This window comes from Pleurodeles waltl, chromosome 6, assembly GCF_031143425.1.
Source record: "Pleurodeles waltl isolate 20211129_DDA chromosome 6, aPleWal1.hap1.20221129, whole genome shotgun sequence".
NCBI lineage: Eukaryota > Metazoa > Chordata > Amphibia > Caudata > Salamandridae > Pleurodeles > Pleurodeles waltl.
The window spans coordinates 219,627,753-219,642,671 of record NC_090445.1 but is presented as its reverse complement, the minus strand read 5'-3'; the positions used below and the strand labels follow the sequence as shown (position 1 = coordinate 219,642,671).

At 49.1% G+C, this 14,919-nt stretch overlaps 1 protein-coding gene across 1 annotated transcript in view; it reads right to left on the bottom strand.

The window, feature by feature from the left end:
• MEIOC (meiosis specific with coiled-coil domain) overlaps positions 1–14,919 on the bottom strand; it is a 519,392-nt gene that overhangs the window by 171,599 nt on the left and 332,874 nt on the right. The gene's annotated exons all lie outside the window — the stretch shown is intronic.

The window sequence follows — 14,919 nt, the reverse complement described above, 5'->3', positions numbered from 1 at the left end:
GAAGGTATTGCGAGGATGCAGGTAAAAAATAGGCCAGTGGCCTCCGTCCTTTTAGAGGCAGTAGCGAATAGCAACCAAGCCCTACTTCTGGAACAGACACCCTCTCCAAATCTCCATCAGTCACTCAGGAGAAGGCAGAAGGTGCAGTAGTGTGGAAAGGAATAGGAGGGAATAACTCTTCCTAATAATGTGCCGGACCCACATGTCTGATTTATGCCTGACAACTCGGAAAGAACTGTCTGATCCTGCCTCTCACTGGGTGACCGCGCTCCACTAAAGGTACGCTAAAGGGGTTTTACAGGTGAGGCTGGGGCGGGTGGAACTGGGGTCAGCGTACTGACCAGCAAGTTGACCTTGACTGCAGTGAACCATGACCTCGAACACGATCCTGTTGGGTGCTATCTGGAGGTTGGATTGTCTGGCAGTATGGGGTGCCACTGCGAAACACTGAAAGGAGCGATAGGGTTGATGCGGATCGTGAGGGGGGGCAGTTTAGCCAAGGAAGCATGCCATAGCCCTGGTCTCCTTGAACCACTCGAGAATGAAGTCTACCTTGTCCCCAAACAGGAGTGTCCGACCCAACTGCACGTCTCTAAGGGACAACTTAGAAAAACTGGTGGACCGCAGACAGGCATGGCATGCGAATGGCAACACTGGTGCTGATGGACACCCCAATGGAATATGTGGCGCCCAGGCCATAACAAATTGTGCACTTGGCAGCATTCTGGCCATCCTAAATGTCTTGGGCAAGGGCAGGCCAGTGATCTTCGGGAACACATGGGAGGACTTGCACCAATGAGCTCTGAGCAGCAAGCTGGTAGATTAAAATACTAAGTTGTCAAAGGTTTTAACATGTTTAGTCCCTGTTCAGGGAAGTAGTTGGAAACGTACGAATTGGTCTTACTTGCGGGCACTTGCACTAACTACCAAACTCTCAGGGGAGAGGTGCTGGGATAATAAAGCAGGATCGTCCAGGACAGGGCACATACCTCGTGCAATCTGAAAGTTGAATGATGGGCCAAAGCAGTGTTTGGCGTATGCTTCAAAAAAGGTGACTGTTAAGGCCTGGTTAAATGGCAAGAGGGACTCTGAAGATTTTTGCCCCGGCTGGAGAACTTCTGTCAGTATGTTAGTATTGAACTTCAAGGTGAGGAACTGGAGGACAAGGACTCCAGCTGCCTTGCACATTCTCAAGGCACAGGAAGCAGGTTTCTCTGTGGCTGGGGGTGAGAGAAGAACTGTTTCAGGGGAGGAACTAATACCAATAGCCTTCTGTAAGTTATCATACCAGTTGGATTTGTGAAAAGGCTGAGCATACTCATCATCTGTATCATTTTCATTGTCTGAGTCCATATCAAAAATAGAATATAAAGTGTGTTGTCATCCTTGTGAAAGTGGCTCAGCAAATGGAGGAAACAGCGCTTCAAATGCTGTTGTGTGCAACATAGGTCGAAGTCAAACTGGTGCTGTTTCAGATTTGGAAAGGACTATTGTTATTGCTTGTCTAACATTGATGGATTCCGTATTGATGTTGAAGACTCCGGGACCGGCATGGACAGAGGCGGGGTCTGGTCTTGGGCCAGAGACGTAGGAATGGACTTGGAGGCTCCAGCTGGCGCCAAGGGCAAAGCCACTGGTGGACCTCTAGGTGTAGGGCCTCTCGGTTCCGAGGGTACGTCAAAGGGAGTCTGTAAGGAGCCACAGAGCTGGAGCATGGCCTTGTGGAACAGTTTGATTTTGTGGCAGGGTGGCAGACAGCCTAAAAAACTCAGACTGTGGCAGAACCAGTTGTGGTATCTGCTCTGAAGTTGGGCGACTCCAGGAGCGTGATCTAGATCCACGATGTCATACACATTCAGGTGAATGTGAGTGGCGAGAGGGGGCATAGTCCTGTTTAGATTTCTTCACAAGCGGCTTCAGTAACTTCTGGAGCGTGAATAGGACAGGGACGAACTAACTGTGACTTAGTGGTCTTGGTGAGGAGTCTCCTTATGCTTGGCAATATAAAGTTTTGGACCCCAAAGCCACACCAGAGGGAGTCGGTAAGGAGCCACAGAACCGGAACATGGCCATATGGAACTGTTCAATCTGTTGAGGGGTGGCAGACACCCCTGGAAACTCAGACTGTGGCAAAACCAGTTATGGGATCAGCTCCAAAGTTGGCCGACTCCAGGAGCATGATCTAAATTCATGTTGTCATCCCCTCTCAGTTGAATGTGAGTGGTGAGGGGGCATAGTCCTGTTTTTATTTCTTATGCTTCTTTTTAGACTTAAAGGACAATCTGGATTGCCACAAAGGTCAGCTTGCGGCGTCTCCGACAGCTCGTGGGAGTGGGAATGGGACAGGGACCAAATTTGGACCCAAACCACAACTTATAGCGGTCTCAGCAAAGAGCCTTCTTATACTTGGCGATATAAAGTTCTGCCTTGTGGTCCGGTTGACCTTCCAATTTACTGATGCGCAATCACAGACAATTGCTTGCGAACAGTTCCAAAAGGAATTAAAACCTGTCAATTTAGGTAGAGACATTCTTTGCACACTGTATTATATATTACAAAATAATGAGGTAAAGAATCTCTGTGGGAAAAGCAGCAGCTCTAGATCCAAGTCAGGAGGGGCAGAAAGACAGAAAGAAATATGTTACTTACCTGTAACTGTATGTAGGAAGTTGACTCTGTATATACTATTTCAAAGTAAGAAATAGTGTGCACAGAGTCCAAGGGTTCCCCTTAGAGGCAAGATAGTGGCAAAAGTAGATAATTCGAATGCTCTATTTTGTGGTAGTGTGTTCGAGCAGTAGGCTTATCAGAGGGTAGTGTTAAGCATTTGTTGTACACACACAAGCAATAAATGAGGAACACACACTCAAAGACTTACTCCAGGTCAATAGGTTTTTATATTGAAAAATATATTTTCTTGGTTTATTTTAAGAACCACAGGTTCAAGATTTACAAGTAATTTGCAGGAAACACTTTAAATGCAAGGTACTTCACTTAGATACTTTAGGAACTTTGAATAAAAGCAATATCATATACAGTCTTTGTAAAAATGGCAATACGCTATTTTCAAAGTAGACAGTGCAAAAATCAACAGTTACTGGGGGAGGTAAGTAAAGGTTAGATTAGGAGGTAAGTAAAACACTTAAAAGTTTTAGTTCTGGGGCATAGGCAGCCCACCGTTGGGGGTTCAAGGCAATCCCCAAGTTACCACACCAGCAGCTCAGGGCCGGTCAGGTGCAGAGGTCAAAGAGGTTCCCAAAACACATAGGCGCCTATGGAGAACAGGGGTGCTCTGGTTCCAGTCTGCCAGCAGGTAAGTACCTGCGTCCTCTGGGGGCAGACCAGGGGTGTTTTGTAGAGCACTGGGGGGGACACAAGTAGGCACACAAAACACACCCTCAGTGGCACAGGGGCGACTGGGTGCAGTGTGCAAAGCAGGCATCGGGTTTTAGATAGGAAACAATGGAGGGACCCGGGGGCAGGGGGGTCATTCTAGCGGTGCAGGCAGGCACGAGGGGGCTTCTCGGGACAGACACCACCTCGGCTAGGCAGAGGGTCGCCTGGGGGGGTCACTCCTGCGCTGAGGTTCTGTTCCTTCAGGTCCTGGGGGCTGCGGGTGCAGTGCTGGTTCCAGGTGTCGGGTCCCTTGTTACAGGCAGTCACGGTCATGGGGAGCCTCTGGATTCTCTCTGCAGGAGTCGATGTGGGGGCTCAGGGGGGTAGTCTCTGGTTACTCACGTGATCGCAGTTGCCGGGGAGTCCTCCCTGAGGTGTTGGTTCTCTTAATCTCGAGTCAGGGGCGTCTGGTGCAGAGTGAGAAGTCTCACGCTTTAGGCAGGAAACATGCAGTCTTTGGAAGTTGCTTCTTTGTTGCAAAGAAGTAGCTGGTTTTGAGCAGGGACGCTGCTCACAGGAGTTTCTTGGTCCTTTAGTCCAGGGCAGTCCTCTGAGGCTTCAGAGGTTGCTGGTCCCTGTCGGATGCGTCGCTGCTTGCAGGTTTTCCAAGTTGGAGACAGGCCGGTAGGGGTGTGTATTTAGGGGTGCCCCTAAATACTGAATTTACAGTTGTGTTTAGGTCTGGGAGGGCAGTAGCCAATGGCTACTAGGGTGTCTACAGCCTCTTTGTGCCTCCTCCCTGTGGGGAGGTGGGGGACATCCCTAATCCTATTGGGGGAATCCTCAAAACTCAAGATGGAGGATTTCTCAAGGCAGGGGTCACCTCAGCTCAGGACACCTTAGAGGCTGTCCTGACTGGTGGGTGACTCCTCTTTGTTTTTCTCATTATCTCCTCCAGTCTTGCTGCCGAAAGTGGGGGCAGTGGCCGGAGGGGCGGGCATCTCCACTAGCTAGGATGCCCTGGGGCGCTGTGACAAAAGGGGTGAGCCTTTGAGGCTCTCCGCCAGGTGTTACAGTTCCTGCAGGGGGAGGTGAGAAGCACCTCCACCCAGTACAGGCTTTGTTCCTGGCCACAGAGTGACAAAGGCACTCTCCCTATGTGGCCAGCAACATGTCTGGTGTGTGGCAGGCTGGCAGAAACTGGTCAGCCTACACTAGAAGTCGGATTGTTATTCAGGGGATATCTCTAAGATACCCTCTGGGTGTATGTTACAATAAATTGCACACTGGCATCAGGGTGAATTTATTGTGCTGAGAAGTTTGATACCAAACTTCCCAGTTTTCAGTGTAGCCATTATGGAACTGTGGAGTTCGTGTTTGACAAACTCCCAGACCATATACTCTTATGGCTACCCTGCACTTACTATGTCTAAAGTTTTGCTTAGACACTGTAGGGGCATAGTGCTCATGCACATATGCCCTCACCCGTGGTATAGTGCACCCAGCCTTAGGGCTGTGAGGCCTGCTAGAGATGTGACTTACCTATGCCACAGGCAGTGTGAGGTTGGCATGGCACTCTGAGGGGAGTGCCATGTCGACTTAGTCATTTTCTCCCCACCAGCACACACAAGCTGTGAGGCAGTGTGCATGTGCTGAATGAGGGGTCCCCAGGGTGGCATAAGACATGCTGTAGCCCTTAGAGACCTTCCCTGGCATCAGGGCCCTTGGTACCAGGGGTACCAGTTACAAGGGACTTACCTGAGTGCCAGGGTTGTGCCAATTGTGGAGACAAAGGTACAGTTTAGGGAAAGGACACTGGTGCTGGGGCCTGGTTAGCAGGGTCCCTGCACACTTTCAATAAAAATTTAGCATCAGCAAAGGCAAAAAGTTAGGGGGTAACCAAGCCAAGGAGGCATTCCCTTAAACTGTAGTTCTCCAGTATTGGACACTTTCATAGATTCACATGCTTGAATACTTCCCCGTCGTCGAGATGGGAGTCCCCGGTGGTATATAAAACCAGGCCTGAAGATGTATGCACACAATACATGAAGTAGGCCACAATACAATAACCCATCATAGTGGTTTTGTAAAATAGACCCTAACTCAAACTTAAGCCAATCAGATTGCCTCACCCCTCTAGAACCTCCTGTGAGGAGCTGCCTTCCCTCAGATTTTCAGAGCGCAAGTGCTGAAAAAACTCAGCACACAGAAAAGAGAGAAGGTGAGCTCCCTCAGGGAGGCTGGCGGGCCGCATGTGAATCTATGAAAGTGTCCAATACTGGAGAACTACAGTTACTGGTAAGTAACTTATTTCTTACTCCAGAATTGGAACTTTCATAGATTCACATGCTTGAATAGAGTAGCAAGCAGTAAGTAACACATTTTCTTTACCAAGAAATACGGTCTATGTCAATCATTATAAAGAATGTCATCAGACAGTTACATGCATAGCAATAAAATAATGCTGTAAACACAATTACATAAATATTCAAGAAAGGTAAACCAGAAAATGTGATTAAACCTGAAGCGGATGGAGGGAACTAAACAGCTCACCTTATCTGAACAAATGTCTAAGAACTGCCTGACCCACCGCGGTATCATGGAACGATTCAGCATCCAGGCAATAGTGCTTCGTGAAGGCGTACGTTGTCCTCCACGTGGCTGCACGACAGATGTCTGGAAGGGACACTCCAGAAAAGAGTGCATAAGAAGTGGACACTGCACGTGTAGAATGTGCACGAACTTTACTGTCCAGCGGTCGACCAGCTTTTTGGTGGCAAAAGGCTATGGCACTAGAAATCCATCTGGATATGGTTTGTTTAGAAACAGGAAGCCCTCTCCTGGGCGCACTAAATGCCACAAACAGCTGACTGAATCTTCTGATTGAGGATGTGCACTGCAAATAAAATTGAAGGCATCGCTGCACGTCCAAAGAATGCAGCGATCTTTCTGCCCCAGTCTGGGGCCGTGGAAAGAAAGTCCTTCGGACCACTGGCTCGTTCATGTGGAAATCAGTTGGCACCTTTTAGGATGAACTTCGGGTTTGTCCGTAGTATGACTGTTGTCTGTAAACCTCATAAAAGGCTCTTGGATGGTAAAGGCTTGAATCTCGCTTACTCTGCGAGCAGATGTCAATGCTAAGAGAAGTGCTACCTTCCAGGTAAGATACTTTGGCCCTCATTACAACCCTGGTGGTAAATCCCGCTTTCCGCCGTGCTGAAGGCCGCCAACTGTAGGAGGCTGGACTGGCTTGTAGTGAGTACCAAGGGGTACTTGCACCTTGCACCAGGCCCAGTTATCCCTTATTAGTGTATAGGGTGTCTAGCAGCTTAGGCTGATAGATAATAGTAGCTTAGCAGAGCAGCTTAGGCTGAACTAGGAGACGTGTGAAGCTACTACAGTACCACTTAGTGTCATATGCACAATATCATAAGAAAACACAATACACAGTTATACTAAAAATAAAGGTACTTTATTTTTATGACAATATGCCAAAGTATCTTAGAGTGTACCCTCAGTGAGAGGATAGGAAATATACACAAGATATATATACACACAATAGCAAAAATATGCAGTATAGTCTTAGAAAACAGTGCAAACAATGTATAGTTACAATAGGATGCAATGGGGAAACATAGGGATAGGGGCAACACAAACCATATACTCCAAAAGTGGAATGCGAACCACAAATGGACCCCAAACCTATGTGACCTTGTAGAGGGTCGCTGGGACTATTAGAAAATAGTGAGAGTTAGAAAAATAACCCTCCCCAAGACCCTGAAAAGTGAGTGCAAAGTGCACTAAAGTTCCCCTAAGGATAAAGAAGTCGTGTTAGAGGAATAATGCAGGAAAGACACAAACCAACAATGCAACAACGCTGGATTTCCAATCTGGGGTACCTGTGGAACAAGGGGACCAAGTCCAAAAGTCACAAGCAAGTCGGAGATGGGCAGATGCCCAGGAAATGCCAGCTGCGGGTGCAAAGAAGCTTCTACTGGACAGAAGAAGCTGCGGTTTCTGCAGGAACGCAAAGGGCTAGAGACTTCCCCTTTGGAGGACGGATCCCTCTCGCCTTGTAGAGTCGTGCAGAAGTGTTTTCCCGCCGAAAGAACGCCAACAAGCCTTGCTAGCTGCAAATCGTGCAGTTAGCGTTTTTGGATGCTGCTGTGGCCCAGGAGGGACCAGGAGGTCGCAAATTGGACCAGGAGGTAGAGGGTCGTCGAGCAAGACAAGGAGCCCTCTTAGCAGCAGGTAGCACCCGGAGAACTGCCAGAAACAGACACTACGAGGATGCGTGAAACGGTGCTCACCCGAAGTCGCACAAAGAAGTCCCACGTCGCCGGAGAACAACTTAGGAGGTCGTGCAATGCAGGTTAGAGTGCCGTGGACCCAGGCTGGACTGTGCACAAAGGATTTCCGCCGGAAGTGCACGGAGGCCGGAGTAGCTGCAAAAGTCGCGGTTCCCAGCAATGCAGTCTAGCGAGGTGAGGCAAGGACTTACCTCCACCAAACTTGGACTGAAGAGTCACTGGACTGTGGGGGCCACATGGACAGAGTTGCTGGATTCGAGGGACCTCGCTCGTCGTGCTGAGAGGAGACCCAAGAGACCGGTAATGCAGCTTTTTGGTGCCTGCGGTTGCAGGGGGAAGATTCCGTCGACCCACGGGAGATTTCTTCGGAGCTTCTAGTGCAGAGAGGAGGCAGACTACCCCCACAGCATGCACCACCAGGAAAACAGTCGAGAAGGCGGCAGGATCAGCGTTACAGAGTTGCAGTAGTCGTCTTTGCTACTTTGTTGCAGTGATGCAGGCTTCCAGCGCGGTCAGCAGTCGATTCCTTGGCAGAAGGTGAAGAGAGAGATGCAGAGGAACTCGGATGAGCTCTTGCATTCGTTATCTAAAGTTTCCCCAGAGACAGAGACCCTAAATAGCCAGAAAAGAGGGTTTGGCTACTTAGGAGAGAGGATAGGCTAGCAACACCTGAAGGAGCCTATCAGAAGGAGTCTCTGACGTCACCTGGTGGCACTGGCCACTCAGAGCAGTCCAGTGTGCCAGCAGCACCTCTGTTTCCAAGATGGCAGAGGTCTGGAGCACACTGGAGGAGCTCTGGACACCTCCCAGGGGAGGTGCAGGTCAGGGGAGTGGTCACTCCCCTTTCCTTTGTCCAGTTTCGCGCCAGAGCAGGGCTAAGGGGTCCCCTGAACCGGTGTAGACTGGCTTATGCAGAATTGGGCACATCTGTGCCCAAGAAAGCATTTCCAGAGGCTGGGGGAGGCTACTCCTCCCCTGCCTTCACACCATTTTCCAAAGGGAGAGGGTGTAACACCCTCTCTCAGAGGAAGTTCTTTGCTCTGCCATCCTGGGCCAGGCCTGGCTGGACCCCAGGAGGGCAGATGCCTGTCTGAGGGGTTGGCAGCAGCAGCAGCTGCAGTGAAACCCCAGGAAAGGCAGTTTGGCAGTACCAGGGTCTGTGCTACAGACCACTGGGATCATGGGATTGTGCCAACTATGCCAGGATGGCATAGAGGGGGCAATTCCATGATCATAGACATGTTACATGGCCATATTCAGAGTTACCATTGTGAAGCTACATATAGGTAGTGACCTATATGTAGTGCACGCGTGTAATGGTGTCCCCGCACTCACAAAGTCCGGGGAATTGGCCCTGAACAATGTGGGGGCACCTTGGCTAGTGCCAGGGTGCCCTCACACTAAGTAACTTTGCACCTAACCTTTACCAGGTAAAGGTTAGACATATAGGTGACTTATAAGTTACTTAAGTGCAGTGTAAAATGGCTGTGAAATAACGTGGACGTTATTTCACTCAGGCTGCAGTGGCAGGCCTGTGTAAGAATTGTCAGAGCTCCCTATGGGTGGCAAAAGAAATGCTGCAGCCCATAGGGATCTCCTGGAACCCCAATACCCTGGGTCCCTCAGTACCATACAGGGAGTGCAGAATTATTAGGCAAGTTGTATTTTTGAGGATTAATTTTATTATTGAACAACAACCATGTTCTAAATGAACCCAAAAAACTCATTAATATCAAAGCTGAATATTTTTGGAAGTAGTTTTTAGTTTGTTTTTATTTTTTAGCTATGTTAGGGGGATATCTGTGTGTGCAGGTGACTCTTACTGTGCATAATTATTAGGCAACTTAACAAAAAACAAATATATACCCATTTCAATTATTTATTATTACCAGTGAAACCAATATAACATCTCAACATTCACAAATATACATTTCTGACATTCAAAAACAAAACAAAAACAAATCAGTGACCAATATAGCCACCTTTCTTTGCAAGGACACTCAAAAGCCTGCCATCCATGGATTCTGTCAGTGTTTTGATCTGTTCACCATCAACATTGCGTGCAGCAGCAACCACAGCCTCCCAGACACTGTTCAGAGAGGTGTACTGTTTTCCCTCCTTGTAAATCTCACATTTGATGATGGACCACAGGTTCTCAATGGGGTTCAGATCAGGTGAACAAGGAGGCCATGTCATTAGATTTCCTTCTTTTATACCCTTTCTTGCCAGCCACGCTGTGGAGTACTTGGACGCGTGTGATGGAGCATTGTCCTGCATGAAAATCATGTTTTTCTTGAAGGATGCAGACTTCTTCCTGTACCACTGCTTGAAGAAGGTGTCTTCCAGGAACTGGCAGTAGGACTGGGAGTTGAGCTTGACTCCATCCTCAACCCGAAAAGGCCCCACAAGCTCATCTTTGATGATACCAGCCCAAACCAGTACTCCACCTCCACCTTGCTGGCGTCTGAGTCGGACTGGAGCTCTCTGCCCTTTACCATTCCAGCCACGGGCCCATCCATCTGGCCCATCAAGACTCACTCTCATTTCATCAGTCCATAAAACCTTAGAAAAATCAGTCTTGAGATATTTCTTGGCCCAGTCTTGACGTTTCAGCTTGTGTGTCTTGTTCAGTGGTGGTCGTCTTTCAGCCTTTCTTACCTTGGCCATGTCTCTGAGTATTGCACACCTTGTGCTTTTGGGCACTCCAGTGATGTTGCAGCTCTGAAATATGGCCAAACTGGTGGCAAGTGGCATCGTGGCAGCTGCACGCTTGACTTTTCTCAGTTCATGGGCAGTTATTTTGCGCCTTGGTTTTTCCACACGCTTCTTGCGACCCTGTTGACTATTTTGAATGAAACGCTTGATTGTTCGATGATCACGCTTCAGAAGCTTTGCAATTTTAAGAGTGCTGCATCCCTCTGCAAGATATCTCACTATTTTTGACTTTTCTGAGCCTGTCAAGTCCTTCTTTTGACCCATTTTGCCAAAGGAAAGGAAGTTGCCTAATAATTATGCACACCTGATATAGGGTGTTGATGTCATTAGACCACACCCCTTCTCATTACAGAGATGCACATCACCTAATATGCTTAATTGGTAGTAGGCTTTCGAGCCTATACAGCTTGGAGTAAGACAACATGCATAAAGAGGATGATGTGGTCCAAATACTCATTTGCCTAATAATTCTGCACTCCCTGTATACTAGGGAATTACAAGGGTGTTCCAGTAAGCCAACGTAAATTGGTAAAATTGGTCACTAGCCTGTTAGTGACAATTTGGAAAGAAATGAGAGAGCATAACCACTGAGGTTCTGGTTAGCAGAGCCTCAGTGAGACAGTTAGGCACCACACAGGGAACACATACATATAGGCCACAAACTTATGAGCACTGGGGTCCTGACTAGCAGGGTCCCAGTGACACATAACAAACATACTGAAAACATAGGGTTTTCACTATGAGCACTGGGCCCTGGCTAGCAGGATCCCAGTGAGACAGTGAAAACACACTGACATACACTCACAAACAGGCCAAAAGTGGGGGTAACAAGGCTAGAAAGAGGCTACTTTCTCACACCAACATACCGTTGCGGCGATGGAATTCCGCTACAGGTATTACGACCAACATCTCGGAATCCGCCACAATACAGACCCACAGAAGATCGCCACACCACAGGTCAGTGATAAACTGGCGATATCAAAACCTACACCGTCATGCCAACAAGAATACGCCCACACTATCACGACCCACGAATCAACGCGGCTGTCTTACAACCGCAGTAATCCATTGGCGGTACATACCGCCGCACTCAAAATACACACACATTTACAAAACACAACCACATTAGACAATTCCAAATACACACACTTGATACACATACACACACCACACACTCACACCATTATAAAACATACACCCACATCACCCACAAACCATTACAATGACATTTTTTTGAAAAAGCTGAGAGAGAGAGAATAGCAAACACAACACCAGCATCCACAGGCACACAACACCATCACTCATACAACATCCACTCACCTCAAATAACACACACCAACTCAACACATCACACAGCAGAATAAACAGCACCTCACACAACACCCACACAACATCATGGCACCTCAAAGACACCCCAGGTTTTCAGAGGAGGAGCTCAGGGTCATGGTGGAGGAAATCATCCGGGTCGAGCCACAGCTTTTCGGATCACAGGTGCAGCACGCCTCAATTGTTAGGAAGATGGAGCTATGGCGGAGAATCGTTGACAGGGTCAACGCAGTGGGAGAGCATCCAAGAACACAGGATGATATCAGGAAGAGGTGGAACAACCTACGGGGAAAGGTGCGTTCAGTGGTATCCAGACACTAGATTGCTGTACAGAGAACTGGCGGTGGACCCCCACCTCCTCCCCCACAACTAACATGGGAGGAGCAAGTCTTGGCAATACTGCATCCTGAGGGCCTCGCAGGAGTAGCAGGAGGACTGGACTCTGGTAAGTCATATCTTATTTACCAAATCCCCCCACCCCACCTGCATGCCATCACATACTCCCACCCTCACCCCCATCACTCCAACACCTCACATATGCTCCACTATCACAACCCACACATCCCAATACCAAGGCCCTGCATGCACCACCTATGCATGGACCCCCATCACCAAAGCATGTTCAGTACACATACCCAAACAGACCCCAAACCAACTATCACAAAAGGGCAAACACAATAATGCAAGCACAGGAGTAGAGGGTACCTCACCCAATGCACAAGATGGCACACACAGATACTAAAACTATGCATTTACACCCCAAAAGGACCATACCCAACGTCACCGGACAGGAGGTGCCAGACATTTCCAGTCCCCCCACAGAAGAGGCCCACAGTGATGACAGCAGTTCTGCATGCCTGGATCAAGATGACCAGCCCGGCCCATCAGGGACCTCTGGACAGTCGGTTCCCCTGCAACTGTCACAAGCCACCACAGACCCTCCCCCCTCAGGAAACACCACCACAGCACCCACCCAGAGGGCCCATGCCACTGTCCCCAGGACACGTCAATCAGCAGAGTGTCCACCACTACAGGGAACCCAGGCAAACCCACCAAGCCAAGACAATCAGGGACCTGAGCTCAGTGGGCACACGGTCCAGGGGACAGAGGCACAGGATACCAGGGAAGCTGGGAGGACTGCTGTGCGACAGAGGGAGGACAGGCCCAAAGAACCGACACTTCATGAGGCACTCTCCAACATCATGGGAGCATACCAACATTCCCAGGAGACCATGGGCACGGTACTGGCTAAGTTTCAGGACACTCAGCGGCTGCAGGAGGAACACCACCTTTGGGATCAGGGAGGACTTGAAGTCCATTAACACCACCCTAGTCACCATTGCAGGGGTGCTGGCAGCCCTTGTCAACACCATGAGGGACACAGTGGCACACAAAAGGGCCCCTGACACTAGCCTGGACGATGAACTGCCCTCCACCTTCGCCGGTGCTAGTGAACAGGAGGGACCGCCACAGGAACAACAGGCCACCAGCACCCCACCCCCTGCAGAAGGAAAACCAGCCCGCAAACGGTCCCTGAGATCCAGGAACATGACAGAGAACATTGCCAAGACCCCCGCCAGGAAATAAGACCCTCCTGAATGTCACCTTTCTGTCCCACTTTGTCATCCTGTCCACCTTAAACTGCCATTGCTCCCCTTCCTATGCCCCATTGGACAATGCACCAGTGAGACCAAGAGACTGGACTCTCCCATGGACATTCCTCCACCATCACCCCGGCCCACTGCACCCCCCCCCTCCACTTATTAGCACAGAAATAAACACCCTTGAATCACAAAGTCTGTGCTTTCACAAATGTGTAATTGCAACCTCTCTGAAATATAGCAATGTCAATGTACTTGTTCACATACCAATGTTACACAGTTGTTGGCCAGCAGTAAACATAGCAGAGGGCACAAAGTGGGACCCAGATCTGTGAAATGGAAAGCCAACGTGACAAGTCAGGGTCCATACACAGAGGTAAAAAGGCAGAATTATGCTAGGTCCTACAATAGTATGAGATGTGGGAAGCAGTGCCATCCTCTTACCTGTGTCTCACTGGAAGTACTGCATGATGATGTTGTTACAGTTGTCTACATCTTCTTCTTCTGCCTCCTCTTTTTCACTGTCCACAGGCTCCATAGCTGCCACAAGACCACCATCAGGCCCATCCTCCTGCAGAAAAGGCACCTGGCGTTGCAAAGCCAGGTTGTGCAACATACAGCAGGCCACAATTATCTGGCACACCTTCTTCGGTGAGTAGTATAGGGATCCACCTGTCAGATGGAGGCACCGGAATCTAGCCTTCAGGAGGCCAAAGGTGCGCTCTATTATCCTCCTAGTTCGCCCATGTGCCTCACTGTGGCGTTCCTCTGCTCTTGTCCTGGGATTCCTCACTGGGGTCAGTAGCCATGACAGGTTGGGGTAACAAGAGTCACCTGCAAATATCGAGGGACAACTGTTAGACATCCTCCAAACATTAGGGAATCTCCCATACCCAGACAGCAAATGAAACTGTGTGGGGACCTTGGGCTCACCTATTAGCCCCACACGGTGCCTCTGGAGTTGCCCCATCACATAAGGGATGCTGCTATTCCTCAAAATGTAAGCGTCATGCACAGAGCCTGGATACTTGGCATTCACATGGGAGTTGTACTGGTCTGCCAAACACATCATCTGCACATTCATTGAATGGTAGCTTTTCTGGTTCCTGTACACCTGTTCATTCCTTCGGGGGGGACAAATGCCACATGTGTACCATCAATGGCACAAATTATGTTGGGGATATGTCCCAGAGCATAAAAGTCACCTTTCACTGTGGGCAGATACTCCACCTGAGGGAAAACGACATAGCTTCGCATGTGTTTCAGCAGGGCAGATAACACTCTGGACAACACGTTAGAGAACATTGGCTGTGACATCCCTGATTCCACGGCTACTGCTATTTGAAAAGACCCACTTGCCAGGAAATGGAGCAGTGACAGGACCTGCACTAGAGGGGGGATTCCTGTGGGATGGCGGATAGCTGACATCAGGTCTGGCTCCAACTGGGCACACGGTTCCTGGATTGTTGCACGATCAAGTCTGTAAGTGATAATGATGTGTCTGTCTTCCATTGTCGATAGGTCCACCAGGGGTCTGTACACCGGAAGATGCCGCTATCTCATCACCTGCCCCAGCGGACGTGCCCTATGGAGAACGGTGAACTGAGGGTCATACACCACATAGGTTTCAC